The sequence below is a fragment of the Oncorhynchus keta genome, unplaced genomic scaffold, assembly GCF_023373465.1.
Source record: "Oncorhynchus keta strain PuntledgeMale-10-30-2019 unplaced genomic scaffold, Oket_V2 Un_contig_17369_pilon_pilon, whole genome shotgun sequence".
NCBI lineage: Eukaryota > Metazoa > Chordata > Actinopteri > Salmoniformes > Salmonidae > Oncorhynchus > Oncorhynchus keta.
Genome location: NW_026280408.1, coordinates 1,870 through 15,612, shown reverse-complemented (window position 1 = coordinate 15,612; position 13,743 = coordinate 1,870). Strand labels below are relative to the sequence as shown.

The window sequence follows — 13,743 nt, the reverse complement described above, 5'->3', positions numbered from 1 at the left end:
CCTCTTCCTCCATAACTTCCTCTTACTGAGGTGGGACACAACAGCTGAAAACTAACATGGGGGTCTCAGATGTGTTTGTGCCGTCTGGTAAATCCTGTGGTCACCAACCTAGCTGAACACCTGTATCGTAGACATCTGTCCATTCCTGTCATCACACACTGCTAATAAAAAAGCAAAGGAGACAAGAAAAGGAAGCATTTTAGAGTATTCATACACAGCCCCACTCTCTGGTTGTCCTGTCCAGTCCTTCCTGTTGTGAACTGGTTTGGAGGCAGCTGTTGCCAGCTGTTTTCTGTGGGTCACCAGGGTCACTGTTCTCTGTCCACTTCTCACAGTCTTCCAGACTGGAGGCTCCAACAGGAATACACAAGCTATGTCCAAAACGGCATCCTATTCCCTACATAGTGCACTACCTTTGACCAGAGACCTATGGGCGTCCCAATGGGCCCTGGTCCAAAGTAGTGCACTATGTAGAGTCTGGTTGTGGCCCAGAGTGTGATGTGGAGGTTTAGCTGGAGATCCTCTTTCCCACTCAGGCGTTGTTTTGTTGTCATCCAGTCCTGTGTAATATCGGTGATGGTAGTCCAGGCTAGACTAGTGAATAGAGTTAGTTCTCATCCAGAACAATAAGGCGATGGTCTCACCTTTAGCCTTCTGCCATATGCTTGTTTTCCCAGACACATGATGACCAGTCAGTCTTCCATGGAATAATACCCATTGAAAGTGGTTCTTAGCCCAACATGATGACCAGTCAGTCCTCCATGGAATAATACCCATTGAAAGTGGTTCTTAGCCCAACATGATGACCAGTCAGTCCTCCATGGAATAATACCCATTGAAAGTGGTTCTTAGCCCAACATGATGACCAGTCAGTCCTCCATGGAATAATACCCATTGAAAGTGGTTCTTAGCCCAACATGTTGACCAGTCAGTCCTCCATGGAATAATACCCATTGAAAGTGGTTCTTAGCCCAACATGATGACTAGTCAGTCCTTCATGGAATAATACCCATTGAAAGTGGTTCTTAGCCCAACATGATGACCAGTCAGTCCTCCATGGAATAATACCCATTGAAAGTTGTTCTTAGCCCAACAAGATGACCAGTCAGTCCTCCATGGAATAATACCCATTGAAAGTGGTTCTTAGCCCAACATGATGACTAGTCAGTCCTCCATGGAATAATACCCATTGAAAGTGGTTCTTAGCCCAACATGTTGACCAGTCAGTCTTCCATGGAATAATACCCATTGAAAGTGGTTCTTAGCCCAACATGATGACCAGTCAGTCCTCCATGGAATAATACCCATTGAAAGTGGTTCTTAGCCCAACATGATGACCAGTCAGTCCTCCATGGAATAATACCCATTGAAAGTGGTTCTTAGCCCAACATGATGACCAGTCAGTCCTCCATGGAATAATACCCATTGAAAGTGGTTCTTAGCCCAACATGATGACCAGTCAGTCCTCCATGGAATAATACCCATTGAAAGTGGTTCTTAGCCCAACATGATGACTAGTCAGTCCTCCATGGAATAATACCCATTGAAAGTGGTTCTTAGCCCAACATGATGACTAGTCAGTCCTCCATGGAATAATACCCATTGAAAGTGGTTCTTAGCCCAACATGATGACCAGTCAGTCCTCCATGGAATAATACCCATTGAAAGTGGTTCTTAGCCCAACATGATGACCAGTCAGTCCTCCATGGAATAATACCCATTGAAAGTGGTTCTTAGCCCAACATGATGACTAGTCAGTCCTCCATGGAATAATACCCATTGAAAGTGGTTCTTAGCCCAACATGATGACTAGTCAGTCCTCCATGGAATAATACCCATTGAAAGTGGTTCTTAGCCCAACATGATGACCAGTCAGTCCTCCATGGAATAATACCCATTGAAAGTGGTTCTTAGCCCAACATGATGACTAGTCAGTCCTCCATGGAATAATACCCATTGAAAGTGGTTCTTAGCCCAACATGATGACTAGTCAGTCCTCCATGGAATAATACCCATTGAAAGTGGTTCTTAGCCCAACATGATGACTAAGTCCTCCATGGAATAATACCCATTGAAAGTGGTTCTTAGCCCAACATGATGACTAGTCAGTCCTCCATGGAATAATACCCATTGAAAGTGGTTCTTAGCCCAACATGATGACCAGTCAGTCCTCCATGGAATAATACCCATTGAAAGTGGTTCTTAGCCCAACATGATGACTAGTCAGTCCTCCATGGAATAATACCCATTGAAAGTGGTTCTTAGCCCAACATGATGACTAGTCAGTCCTCCCATTGGAATGAACCAGTCCCTCCATTGAAAGTGGTTCTTAGCCCAACATGATGACCAGTCAGTCCTCCATGGAATAATACCCATTGAAAGTGGTTCTTAGCCCAACATGATGACCAGTCAGTCCTCCATGGAATAATACCCATTGAAAGTTGTTCTTAGCCCAACAAGATGACCAGTCAGTCCTCCATGGAATAATACCCATTGAAAGTGGTTCTTAGCCCAACATGATGACTAGTCAGTCCTCCATGGAATAATACCCATTGAAAGTGGTTCTTAGCCCAACATGATGACTAGTCAGTCCTCCATGGAATAATACCCATTGAAAGTGGTTCTTAGCCCAACATGATGACTAGTCAGTCCTCCATGGAATAATACCCATTGAAAGTGGTTCTTAGCCCAAGACTAGGTTTAATCTGTGTCCAGGAAACTGGCCCATTATTCCATTATTTAGTTTCTCCCAATGTTTCTCTATGTTCACTTATTCACAAAGCAACAGGACATGTTGAGGATGAGAAACACCTTGTCCCATTAGCATTCCTCTATGTTTTCAGAGAACATATGATGTAAACGCATTAACATTCACCCATCAAACTGGTCCTCTGGCTCCCCTGATCTGAGAACAGTAACACAGGTATCCTTGTATGTATAGTACCTAACTCCATCTCTCTCTCCCCTGATCTGAGAACAGTAATCCAGGTATTCGGGAGCTTCCAGCTGAGTTGGGGCAGCTCTCTAACCTGTGGCAGTTGGACATTGAGGACCTCAACATCACTAATGTTCCCCAGGACATCAGGAAAGAAGGTAAAGTACCACCACACTGTGTGTGGGTGTGTGGGTGTGTGGGTGGGTGGTGTTTTTTGGGGTGTTTGTTTTTTAATCGTGTCTCACTGCTCCCCGGGTCAGATGACGGGGATGTGGATTAAGGCAGCCGTCAGCACCTCTCTGATTCAGAGGGGTTGGGTTAAATGTGGGAGACACATTTCAGTTGAATGCATTAATTTGTACAACTGACTAGGTCTCCCCCTTTCCCTTTCTCAGGTCCAGCATCAGTGCTGTCCTTCCTCCGAGCCCACCTACGGAAGGCGGAGCCCTGTAAGCTGCTGAAGCTTCTTGTGATTGGTCCTCCTCGGCAGGGAAAGACAGCCCTCCTGGAGGCATTGCAGACGGGCAGGACCTCCCCTTTCTCCCCTGCTGAACGAAACATCAGCACAGCTACTTGGGAACTAGAAAGACCCAATGGGGTTAAAGCTAGCGTAAGAGAACACACACATGCATACAGAATACACGCACACGCCCAAGGTACTTCCATCAACTATTTGCTCTGGGTTGGGAAGACATACTCAATCAATACATATTTTAAATTAATTAGAAACATTTTCTTTAATTTTTCTTTCACTTTGTAGAGTAAGTTGTGTAGACCGGTAGGACAAAATCCATTTGAGTCCATTTATAAGATAACATTTTAAGGCAACAAAATCAAATGTGAAGCTGAGCCTGGCTACCAGTGTGTTTTGAGCCTGGCTACCAGTGTGTTTTGAGCCTGGCTGCCAGTTTGTTTTTGAGCCTGGCTGCCAGTTTGTTTTGAGCCTGGCTGCCAGTTTGTTTTGAGCCTGGCTGCCAGTTTGTTTTGAGCCTGGCTGCCAGTTTGTTTTGAGCCTGGAGTGTGTGTGTGGCTGCCAGTTTGTTTTGAGCCTGGCTGCCAGTTTGTTTTGAGCCTGGCGTGTGTGTGTGGCTGCCAGTTTGTTTTGAGCCTGGCTGCCAGTTTGTTTTGAGCCTGGCGTGTGTGTGTGGCTGCCAGTTTGTTTTGAGCCTGGCGTGTGTGTGTGGCTGCCAGTTTGTTTTGAGCCTGGCGTGTGTGTGTTTGTTTTGCTGCCAGTTTGTTTTGAGCCTGGCGTGTGTGTGTGACTGCCAGTTTGTTTTGAGCCTGGCGTGTGTGTGTGACTGCCAGTTTGTTTTGAGCCTGGCGTGTGTGTGTGACTGCCAGTTTGTTTGAGCCTGGCGTGTGTGTGTGACTGCCAGTTTGTTTTGAGCCTGGCGTGTGTGTGACTGCCAGTTTGTTTTTGAGCCTGGCGTGTGTGTGTGACTGCCAGTTTGTTTTGAGCCTGGCGTGTGTGTGTGGCTGCCAGTTTGTTTTGAGCCTGGCGTGTGTGTGTGACTGCCAGTTTGTTTTGAGCCTGGCGTGTGTGTGTGCTGTCAGTCTGTTTTGAGCCTGGCGTTGTTTTGCCAGTCTGTTTTGAGCCTGGCGTGTGTGTGTGGCTGCCAGTTTGTTTTGAGCCTGGCGTGTGTGTCTGGCTGCCAGTCCTGGCGTGTGTGTGTGGCTGCCAGTCCAGCCTGTTTTGAGCCTGGCGTGTGTGTGTGGCTGCCAGTCTGTTTTGAGCCTGGCGTGTGTGTGTGGCTGCCAGTTTGTTTTGAGCCTGGCGTGTGTGTCTGGCTGCCAGTCTGTTTTGAGCCTGGCGTGTGTGTGTGGCTGCCAGTCTGTTTTGAGCCTGGCGTGTGTGTGTGGCTGCCAGTTTGTTTTGAGCCTGGCGTGTGTGTGTGGCTGCCAGTTTGTTTTGAGCCTGGCGTGTGTGTGGGCTGCCAGTTGTTTTGAGCCTGGCGTGTGTGTGTGGCTGCCAGTCTGTTTTGAGCCTGGCGTGTGTGTGTGGCTGCCAGTTTGTTTTGAGCCTGGCTGGCTGCCAGTCTGTTGGCGTGTGTGGCTGCCAGTCTGTTTTGAGCCTGGCGTGTGTGTGTGGCTGCCAGTTTGTTTTGAGCCTGGCGTGTGTGTCTGGCTGCCAGTCTGTTTTGAGCCTGGCGTGTGTGTGTGGCTGCCAGTCTGTTTTGAGCCTGGCGTGTGTGTGTGGCTGCCAGTTTGTTTTGAGCCTGGCGTGTGTGTGTGGCTGCCAGTCTGTTTTTAGCCTGGGATGGCTACTACGATTATGTCATGTTACATAGTAACACAAAGGCGTCATGTTGACCCATTCCTAATCTTGGAAACCCAGAAATAAAATCTGGTGTAATTACGTCAGCTGCTCGATTAGGATACCATTTATTTTACGTCGTCGGTCCAAGAGAGATGAACCCTCATCTTGACACAATAATACAACACATCTCCTCCTGTATAGACGTAGGGGGTGGAACTGGGGCAGAAGGAGTAGGAATCACATCTCCTCCTGTATAGACGTAGGGGTGGAACTGAGGCAGAAGGAGTAGGAATCACATCTCCTCCTGTATAGACGTAGGGGTGGAACTGAGGCAGAAGGAGTAGGAATCACATCTCCTCCTGTATAGACGTAGGGGTGGAACTGGGGCAGAAGGAGTAGGAATCACATCTCCTCCTGTATAGACGTAGGGGTGGAACTGGGGCAGAAGGAGTAGGAATCACATCTCCTCCTGTATAGACGTAGGGGTGGAACTGAGGCAGAAGGAGTAGGAATCACATCTCCTCCTGTATAGACGTAGGGGTGGAACTGGGGCAGAAGGAGTAGGAATCACATCTCCTCCTGTATAGACGTAGGGGGTGGAACTGGGGCAGAAGGAGTAGGAATCACATCTCCTCCTGTATAGACGTAGGGGGTGGAACTGAGGCAGAAGGAGTAGGAATCACATCTCCTCCTGTATAGACGTAGGGGGTGGAACTGGGGCAGAAGGAGTAGGAATCACATCTCCTCCTGTATAGACGTAGGGGTGGAACTGGGGCAGAAGGAGTAGGAATCACATCTCCTCCTGTATAGACGTAGGGGTGGAACTGAGGCAGAAGGAGTAGGAATCACATCTCCTCCTGTATAGACGTAGGGGTGGAACTGAGGCAGAAGGAGTAGGAATTGCATTTCCAAAATATTCTTTTTTTTTCAGTCAGTCATTCAACTAAGGTAGGTTTTGACTGTGGTATCATTTTGTAGTAATTTGTTTTAGAGTGTTATACATGTAATGTTTCTTGTTTTAACTCCACCACCGTAACAGGCGGACTCCGTGGCGTTCAACGTGTGGGACATCGGCGGTCCGGCCAACATGTCCACGGTCAACCAGTGTTTCTTCACGGACAAGGCCCTGTACGTAGTCATATGGAACCTAGCTCTGGGAGAGGAGGCTGTAGCCAGTCTACAGTCCTGGCTGCTTAACATTGAGGTGAGGCAGAAAACATGTTAGTCACACTTCAGTGCCATTTAGTTTCTTCTTTTTATTAAAGAAAGACATTCAAAACATGTTGACTTTAATTAAACAGTTGGAAATAGAGGGAGAGGCAGGCTAGTGGGAGAACAGTAGGATTGAACTCTGGTCTGGTGGGGAGAAGTATATTCTACTGAATGGGAACAGAACTGCTCACCCAAAGCCTCTTCATTATTATATTTTCAATTATACATTTTTTCAATTCCTTAAATGATTTGATCTGAATTGACTCCACTATCTTTTCATGGCTACGACATCTGTCTGTCAATATTCTATACAAATAATTCATTTTATTCTATAGGTGTTATACAACAATGGTAAAAAGTATTTGAGAGAATAAAAGAGCCTCAATCATATTTTTTCAAATGACTCTGACAGGTGTCAGGGTTTTAACTACAAAGGTCATGTCTATTTCCACTGTGGGAAGGAACGGTCAGGTCATAGGACGTGGATGAGTCGTCCAGTCTGGCCACAATGACCTTTTGGATTGTAAATGTCAAATCTGTTGAAGTAAAACATCAAGAAAAGTGACCATAACACCTTCATAGCCTGGAAATGACTGTGTCCTCATTCTCCACCTTTCTGATCCAAGTGTGCACTTGTTCACTTCCCTTCATCAATTTAAAATGGACTGATCAAATCAAATTGTATTTGTCAAATGCTCCGAATACAACAGGTATTCTGTGAAATGCTTACTTACAAGCCTTAACAAACAATGCAGTTTTACTAAATAAAATAAAATAAAAAATAAAAGAGCAACAATAAAAGAACAATGACACACACACTGTTGTAGGAAATATAGTGGAAACTCACTTACACAATCCAAGGAATCCACAGAAGAATTGATTTAGATAAACAATCACGTTATAATACTTTATTACTGTCCCCAAAAAATGTATTGTCCAAGTCAGTGTGTTGTATTTATTTAGATGAATATCCCACCAGCTACTGGCTGAGAGGGAGATCAGGGTGAAGTACTGGGCCACAGGGTCAGAGCAGTTATTTGGGGTCATACCCTACAGGGCCTTCACAAAGAATTCATACTCCTTGACTTATTCCACATTTTATTGTGTTACAGCCTGAATTCAAAAAAGGATTCAATAGATTTGTTTCTCACCCATCTATAGACCATACCCCATAATGACAAAGTGGAAACATGGTTTTCTAAATTTTTTGTGCAAATGTATTGAAATTGAGAAATATTTAATCTACATAAGTATTCACACCCCTCCAAATTGCATCCAATTTCCCTTGATCATCCTTAGAATGTCACTACAACTTGATTAGATTCAGTCTAACACAACAAAATGTGGAATAAGTCTGTGTGAATACTTTTTGAAAAGCATTGTATATGACCTCTGAAGTTGAACTTTTGACCTGTAGGCGCGTGCCCCTAACTCTGCAGTGGTGGTGGTGGGCACCCACCTGGACCTGATCGACACCAAGTTCCGTACAGAGCGGGTGGCCACTCTGAGGGCCTACATCCTGGCACTATGCAGGTCTCCATCAGGCGCCAGGGCCAGTGGCTACCCAGACATCACCTGGAAACACCTGCAGTGAGTCATACACAGAGACCGTAGGACACACACACAGTCTCACACACACACACACACACACACACAGTCTCACACACACACACACACACACACAGTCTCACACACATAGTCTCACACACACACACACACACACACACACACACACACACACACACACACACACACACACACACACACACACACACACACACACACAGTCTCACACACACACACACACAGTCCCTCACACACATAGTCTCACACACACACACACACACACACACACACACACACACACACACACACACACACACACACACACACACACACACACAGTCTCACACACACACACAGCACACACACACACACACACAGTCTCACACACACACACACACACACACACACACACACACACACACACACACACACACACACACACACACACACACACACACACACACACACAGTCTCACACACACAGTCTCACACACAAACACACACACACATAGTCACCCCACACAGAGTCAGGTTACCGCACACATAGTTTCGATTGGCATGAAAGTGTGTGTGTGTGTGTGTGTCTGACTGTGTGTGTGTGTGTCTGACTGTGTGTGTATATCTGACTGTGTGTGTATATCTGACTGTGTGTGTGTGTGTGTGTGTGTGTGTGTGTGTGTGTGTGTGTGTGTGTGTGTGTGTGTGTGTGTGTGTGTGTGTGTGTGTGTGTGTGTATATCTGACTCTGTGTGTGTGTCTTCGTGTGTATATCTAACTCTGTGTGTGTACATCTGACTCTGTGTGTGTGTCTTCGTGTGTATATCTAACTCTGTGTGTGTATATCTGACTCTGTGTGTGTGTCTTCGTGTGTATATCTAACTCTGTGTGTGTATATCTGACTCTGTGTGTGTGTCTTCGTGTGTATATCTAACTCTGTGTGTGTATATATCTGACTCTGTGTGTGTGTCTTCGTGTGTATATCTAACTCTGTGTGTGTATATCTGACTCTGTGTGTGTGTCTTCGTGTGTATATCTAACTCTGTGTGTGTATATATCTGACTCTGTGTGTGTGTCTTCGTGTGTATATCTAACTCTGTGTGTGTATATATATCTGACTCTGTGTGTGTGTCTTCGTGTGTATATCTAACTCTGTGTGTGTATATCTAACTCTGTGTGTGTGTCTTCGTGTGTATATCTAACTCTGTGTGTGTATATATCTGACTCTGTGTGTGTGTCTTCGTGTGTATATCTAACTCTGTGTGTGTGTATATCTGACTCTGTGTGTGTGTCTTCGTGTGTATATCTAACTCTGTGTGTGTATATATCTGACTCTGTGTGTGTGTGTCTTCGTGTGTATATCTAACTCTGTGTGTGTATATATCTGACTCTGTGTGTGTGTCTTCATGTGTATATCTAACTCTGTGTGTGTGTATATATCTGACTCTGTGTGTGTGTGTGTATATATCTGACTCTGTGTGTGTGTCTTCGTGTGTATATCTAACTCTGTGTGTGTGTATATCTGACTCTGTGTGTGTGTATTCAGTGAGGTATCATGTAAGACCCAGGAGGGTCTGGATGGTCTGAAGAGGTTGATCTTCCAGGTGGCCTGCTACATGAAGGACAACAGCAGCAGTTCAGCTAGCGGACACAAGCTACTGGGCAGACTGGTAAGTGTGTGTGTGTGTGTGTGTGTTTGTTTGTGCACGTGTGTGCATGCATGCTTATGTATAAAGCTCTTCTGTGGGTAACCCCATACGCAAAAAAAATTGTTATAACCTCTCAATAAACACTCTATAACCCTTCATAGATCCCAAAGAGCTACCTTACACTGCAGCAAGCGGTGCTAGATGAGAGGGGTCGGCGGGACACAGAAGACGAGGTCCAGTACCTGACAGACGCACAGCTGGACCTCGTCATAGAGCAGAACCCAGGAAGTGACATCAAAGACTACGAGGACCTGCAGACCGGTGCCAAACCCCTCCTTTTTCAACATTATTTAATTTTCTACATTTCATTAAAGGCCCAGTTCAGTCAAAACGTGATTTTCCAGTGTTTTATATATATTTTCCACGCTATGAGGTTGGAATAATACTGTGAAATTGTGAAAAGATGATAATGCTCTATTAGTATAAGAGCTGAAATTTCTGACAGTTTTGGTGGGATGGAGTTTGGCCTTCCATGGTGACATCACCACGCAGTAAATTAGTTAATAGACCAATAAGAAAGAGATTTCCAATCCTCTCTCCCAATAACAGCAAATGTCAGTTCGCCCCTCCCCAGTCAGACCACTTCCAGACATTCCTAACTAAATTCTTGCAGGAGAAATTGCCCTTTGCTAAGAAGCTGTTTCTCTTTCTTTTTGACCATTATAATTGAAACAATCGCTGTGAGGTAGGAACATTTCATTCGTCCATTGTTGACATAGTCCCAAAATGTTTTGCATGTCAGCTATCAAGTTTTCAAGATGTATAACTTTCAAAATAAAGAAATACAGCAGGTATGATGCTAAACGCAGCATAGGATGCTAAACGCAGCATAGGATGCTAAACGCAGCATAGGATGCTAAACGCAGCATAGGATGCTAAATGTATCATAGGGTGCTAAATGTATCATAGGGTGCTAAACGCAGCATAGGATGCTAAACGCAGCATAGGATGCTAAACGCAGCATAGGATGCTAAATGTATCATAGGGTGCTAAACGCAGCATAGGATGCTAAATGCAGCATAGGATGCTAAACGCAGCATAGGATGCTAAATGTATCATAGGGTGCTAAACGTATTTAAAAAAAAATATATATATTTCACCTTTATTTAACCAGGTAGGCTAGTTGAGAACAAGTTCTCATTTGCAACTGCGACCTGGCCAAGATAAAGCATAGCAGTGTGAACAAACAACACAGAGTTACACATGGAGTAAACAATTAACAAGTCAATAACACAGTAGAAAAAAGGGGAGTCTATATACAATGTGTGCAAAAGGCATGAGGAGGTAGGCGAATAATTACAATATTGCAGATTAACACTGGAGTGATAAATGATCAGATGATCATGTACAGGTAGAGAGATATTGGTGTGCAAAAGAGCAGAAAAGTAAATAAATAAAAACTGTGGGGATGAGGTAGGTGAAAATGGGTGGGCTATTTACCAATAGATTATGTACAGCTGCAGCGATCGGTTAGCTGCTCAGATAGCTGATGTTTGAAGTTGGTGAGGGAGATAAAAGTCTCCAACTTCAGCGATTTTTGCAATTCGTTCCAGTCACAGGCAGCAGAGTACTGGAACGAAAGGCGGCCGAATGAGGTGTTTGCTTTAGGGATGATCAGAGAGATACACCTGCTGGAGCGCGTGCTACGGATGGGTGTTGCCATCGTGACCAGTGAACTGAGATAAGGCGGAGCTTTACCTAGCATGGACTTGTAGATGACCTGGAGCCAGTGGGTCTGGCGACGAATATGTAGCGAGGGCCAGCCGACCAGAGCATACAAGTCGCAGTGGTGGGTAGTATAAGGTGCTTTAGTGACAAAACGGATGGCACTGTGATAAATTGCATCCAGTTTGCTGAGTAGAGTGTTGGAAGCAATTTTGGAGATGACATCGCCCGAGAGTCGAGGATCGGTAGGATAGTCAGTTTTACTAGGGTAAGCTTGGCAGCGTGAGTGAAGGGGAGGCTTTGTTGCGGAATAGAAAGCCGACTCTTGATTTGATTTTCGATTGGAGATGTTTGATATGGGTCTGGAAGGAGACTTGCAGTCTAGCCAGACACCTAGGTACTTATAGGTGTCCACATATTCAAGGTCGGAACCATCCAGTGTGGTGATGCTAGTCGGGCATGCGGGCAGGCAGCGATCGGTTGAAAAGCATGCATTTGGTTTTACTAGCGTTTAAGAGCAGTTGGAGGCCACGGAAGGAGTGTTGTATGGCATTGAAGCTTGTTTGAGTTAGATAGCACAGTGTCCAATGACGGGCCGAAAGTATATAGAATGGTGTCGTCTGCGCAGAGGTGGATCAGGAATCGCCCGCAGCAAGAGCAGCAACATCATTGATATATACAGAGAAAAGAGTCGGCCCAAGAATTGAACCCTGTGGCACCCCCATAGAGACTGCCAGAGGATCGGACAGCATGCCCTCCGATTTGACACACTGAACTCTGTCTGCAAAGTAATTGGTGAACCAGGCAAGGCAGTCATCCGAAAACCGAGGCTACTGAGTCTGCCGATAAGAATATGGTGATTGACAGAGTCGAAAAGCCTTTGGCAAGGTCGATGAAGACGGCTGCACAGTACTGTCTTTTATCGATGGCGGTTATGATGTCGTTTAGTACCTTGAGTGTGGCTGAGGTGCACCGTGACCGGCTCGAAACCAGATTGCATAGCGGAGAAGGTACGGTGGGATTCGAGATGGTCAGTGACCTGTTTGTTGACTTGGCTTTCGAAGACCTTAGATAGGCAGGGCAGAATGGATATAGGTCTGTAACAGGATGCTAAATGTATCATAGGATGCTAAATGTATCATAGGATGCTAAATGTATCATAGGATGCTAAATGTATCATAGGATGCTAAATGTAGCATAGGATGCTAAATGTAGCATAGGATGCTAAATGTAGCATAGGATGCTAAATGTAGCATACCTGCTGTATTTGTGTATTTTGAAAGTTATATATCTAGAAAACTTGATTGCTGTCATGCAAAACATTTCAACAATGGACTAATGAAAGCAACACCAAATGAGTTCTGGTGTGGAATGTTCCTTTAATTGTTACCCTGAAATGATTTGATATCGAGATAAACAGATGCATTGGTACTTTTTTGAATGGTTTTATACACAGTTGCACATTCTCTTCAGGTTGGCTTTCTCATCCTTTTACATATTATGTAGACCAGGGGCCACTAACCTCGGTCCCCTTGGAGAGGTACAACTAACCCTCCTGGTTTAACTAACCATAGTATATCATATCATTGTCCAGACTATTATATCAAATGTTCCTGATGAATATATTCCTCTTCATTTTCCCTCCCTCCATCTTGACTGTTTTAGTTATTTTTATAGTGCTACTGATCTGAATTGCTGCATTGTTGGGAAAGAGAAAGAAAGCAATTTCACTGTACTTGTGCAAGTGACAATAAGAACTTGAAACTTGATCTCTTCTCTCCCTCTCTCCTTCCCTCGTGCCTCTCTCCAGCCATCAGCTTCCTGATCGAGACAGGCACCATCCTCCACTTCCCAGACACCAGTCACGGCCTGTGTACCCTCTACTTCCTCTGTCCCGTGTGGCTGTCGGACTGTCTGGAGCGGATCATCCACCTGAAGAGCTCCCGATCGGGTGGCCTGAATGGGGTGATCCGAGCGGAGGATCTACGCATACCCTGGTGGGAACGGGCTTCACCCAGCAGACGGAGGAGCAGTACTTCCAGTTTCTGGCCAAGTTTGAGATTGCTCTGCCTGTGGCCAGCGATAGGTAGGGACGGGCCGTTCTCTGAGCTGGGCCCTGGGCCATGTTCAGCAGAGCATAACATCGTGCACCGTTCAGATGGAACTGTGTCATGTAGAACAAGCCTGCCTCTGATTTGTAGAATAAGGGAATCAAGTCAGCTCTATTCATGACATTTCTATCTGCATCATTCCACTATGTTTGCTTTACAGAACTTGGGCCCAGCGACATGGAGACTGATTCTCAGATATGATGTGCACTATCGTGCTGACCCGAACTGAACTGTTCAAACTCCTACTCTTTCACAATGCACTTTTGTAGCACGGCTTATCTCTCTGAAAGCA

At 45.3% G+C, this 13,743-nt stretch overlaps 1 pseudogene; it reads left to right on the top strand.

Annotated features, from left to right (window-relative positions):
* LOC127919679 (leucine-rich repeat serine/threonine-protein kinase 1-like) overlaps window positions 1-13,445 on the top strand; it is a 28,202-nt pseudogene extending 14,757 nt beyond the window's left edge.
* The last annotated feature ends 298 nt before the right edge of the window (window positions 13,446-13,743 follow it).